Source organism: Arachis hypogaea, chromosome 2 (assembly GCF_003086295.3).
Source record: "Arachis hypogaea cultivar Tifrunner chromosome 2, arahy.Tifrunner.gnm2.J5K5, whole genome shotgun sequence".
In the NCBI taxonomy this organism is placed as follows: Eukaryota; Viridiplantae; Streptophyta; class Magnoliopsida; order Fabales; family Fabaceae; genus Arachis; species Arachis hypogaea.
In genome coordinates, this window is record NC_092037.1 from 19,268,173 (window position 1) to 19,271,560 (window position 3,388).

General features: G+C 33.8%; 1 non-coding gene across 1 annotated transcript; it reads left to right on the top strand.

The window, feature by feature from the left end:
• Nucleotides 1-435: 435 nt before the first annotated feature.
• Nucleotides 436-539, top strand: LOC112762885 (small nucleolar RNA R71). The gene has a single exon (XR_003182780.1). It is a non-coding gene; the product is annotated as a small nucleolar RNA R71 (small nucleolar RNA).
• The last annotated feature ends 2,849 nt before the right edge of the window (nucleotides 540-3,388 follow it).

Below are 3,388 nucleotides of genomic sequence, written 5' to 3' on the forward strand. Positions count from 1 at the left end.
GGGTGATTTCTCCATGATGGGTTATAGGTGTTTCCATATGGTTCACCCATGTAATTAACCTCTGCCATGGCAGGGTTCTCAGGATCATAAGCTTCTTCAGAAGCTGCCTCTCTAGTACTGTTGGATGCATGTTGCAATCCATTCAGATTTTGAGAGATCATGTTGACCTGTTGAGTCAACACTTTGTTCTGAGCCAATATGGCATTCAGAGCATCTATTTCAAGAACTCCCTTCTTCTGAGGTATCCCATTATTCACAGAATTCCTCTCAGAGGTGTACATAAATTGGTTGTTTGCAACCATGTCAATGAGTTCTTGAGCCTCTTCAGGCGTTTTCTTCAGGTGAATAGATCCACCTGCAGAATGGTCCAATGACATTTTTGAAAATTCAAAGAGATCATAATAGAATATATCTAATAGGGTCCATTCTGAAAACATGTCAGATGGACATCTTTTAGTCAACTGCTTGTATCTTTCCCAAGCTTCATAGAGGGATTCACCATCTTTTTGTTTGAAGGTTTGAACATCCACTCTCAGCTTGCTCAGCTTTTGAGGAGGAAAGAATTTATCTAAGAAGGCAGTGACCAGCTTATCCCAGGAGTCCAGGCTATCCTTAGGTTGTGAATCCAACCATATTCTAGCTCTGTCTCTTACAGCAAAAGGGAAAAGCATGAGTCTGTAGACTTCAGGATAAACTCCATTCGTCTTTACAGTCTCACAGATCTGCAAGAACTCAGTTAAAAACTGATAAGGATCTTCAGATGGAAGTCCATAAAACTTGTAGTTTTGTTGCATTAAAGCAACTAGTTGAGGCTTAAGCTCAAAGTTATTGGCTCCAATGGCAGGAATGGAGATGCTTCTTCCATCAAACTTGGACGTTGGCTTTGTGAAGTCACCAAGCATTCTCCTTGCATTATTATTATTATTTTCGGCTGCCATCTCCTTCTCTTGTTCGAAAATTTCTGAAAGGTTATTTCTGGATTGTTGTAATTTAGCTTCTCTTAGTTTTCTCTTCAGAGTCCTTTCAGGTTCTGGATCAATTTCAACAAGAGTGCCTTTTTTCCCTGTTCCTGCTCATATGAAAGAGAAGAAAACAAGAAAAGAAAGAGGAATCCTCTATGTCACAGTATAGAGATTCCCTTATGTTAGTAGAAGAAGAAATGGGAGAAGAATCCAAACACAAGGGATATAATAAGTTCGGATTTTTAGATGAAGAGAGGTGAAGAGAAGTGTTAGTAATTAAATAATTAAATAGAAGAAGAAAAGAGGGGAAATTTCGAAAATAGTTTTGAAAAAGGTTAGTGATTTTCGACAATCAAAGACAAAATAAGAGTAAAATTAAAATTTAAAACAATTAAAAAGAATTTTTGAAAAAGGGAGAAGTATTTTCGAAAATTAGAGAGGGAGAAGTGGTTAGGTGGTTTTGAAAAAGATAAGAAACAAACAAAAAGTTAGTTAGTTGATTGAAAAAGATTTGAAATCAAATTTTGAAAAGATAAGAAGATAGGTGGTTAGATAAGATATTTTGAAATCAAATTTTGAAAAAGATAAAATTTTTGAAAAAGATAAGATAAAAAAATAAAATAAAATAAATAAAAAAATAAGATTTTTAAGAAAAGGATATTTTGAAAAAGATTTAATTTTTAAAAATACTTAACTAACAAGAAATTACAAGATAAGATTCTAGAACTTAAAGATTGAACTTTTCTTAACAAGAAAGTAGCAAACTTCAAATTTTTGAACCAATCACATTAATTGTTAGCTAATTTTCGAAAATTAGATGTAAAGATAAGAAAAAGATTTTTGAAAATATTTTGAAAAAGATTTTTGGAATTTTCGAAAAATAGAAAAAAATGAAAAGATATAAATTTTTTGAAAAAGATTTTGAAAAGATAAGATTTTTCAAAATTGAAATTTTGACTTGACTTGTAAGAAACAACTAATTTTTAAAATTTTTTGACCAAGTCAACCCAAAATTTCGAAAATTTGGAGGAAAATAAGGAAAAGATATTTTTTTGATTTTTGAATTTTTAATTATGAGAGAGAAAAACAACAAAAATACTCAATGCATGAAATTTTTAGATCAAAATAATGAATGCATGCAAGAATGCTATGAATGTCAAGATGAACACCAAGAACACTTTGAAGATCATGATGAACATCAAGAACATAATTTTGAAAAATTTTTGATGCAAAGAAAACATGCAAGACACCAAACTTAGAAATCTTTAATGCATGGAAAATATGAATGCAAAAGTGCACATGAAAAACAACAAACAACACAAAACAAGAAATCATCAAGATCAAACAAGAAGACTTGTCAAGAACAACTTGAAGATCACGAAGAACACTATGAATGCATGAGATTTTCGAAAAAATGCAAGAAAAATTTTAAAAGCGTGCAATTGACACCAAACTTAAAAATTAACACAAGACTCAAACAAGAAACACAAAATATTTTTTTGATTTTTATGATTTTCTAATTTTTTTGGATTTTTATTGATTTTTTTTCGAAAACAAAGTTGGAAAAAAAACGAAAAAGAAAAGAAAAATTTTGAAAAAGATTTTTGAAAAGAAAATTACCTAATCTGAGCAACAAGATGAACCGTCAGTTGTCCATACTCGAACAATCCCCGGCAACGGCGCCAAAAACTTGGTGGACGAAATTGTGATCACTATTTTTTAAGTTGTACTTTTATGGAATTTGAAATTGGCACGAGTGGACACAACTCCGTTCAACTAACCAGCAAGTGTACTGGGTCGTCCAAGTAATAAACCTTACGCGAGTAAGGGTCGATCCCACAGAGATTGTTGGTATGAAGCAAGCTATGGTCACCTTGTAAATCTCAGTTAGGCAGATTAAAATAGGTTTATGGGTTTCGAATAATTAATAATAAAAAGAAAATAAAAGGGATAGAAATAATTATGTAAATCAATAGTGGGAATTTCAGATAAGTGTGTGGAGATGCTGAGCTCCTCTTGAATCTCTACTTTCCTATTATAGTCATCCAATCCTTCCTACTCCTTTCCATGGCAAGCTGTATGTAGGGCTTCACCATCAGCGGTGGCTACTTTCAATCCTCTCGGGAAAATGATCCTATGCGCTGTCACTGCACGACTAATCGTCTGGAGGCATCACCCTTGGTTGATGGCTACATCCCGTCCTCTCAGTGAAAACGTTCCTATGCTCTGTCACAGCACGGCTAATCATCTGTCGGTTCTCAATCAGGTTGGAATAGAATCCATTGATTCTTTTGCGTTTGTCACTAACGCCCAGCCTTCAGGAGTTTGAAGCTCGTCACAGTCATTCAATACCGGAATCCTACTCGGAATACCACAGACAAGGTTAGACTTTCCGAATTCCCAGGATCCTACTCGGAATACCACAG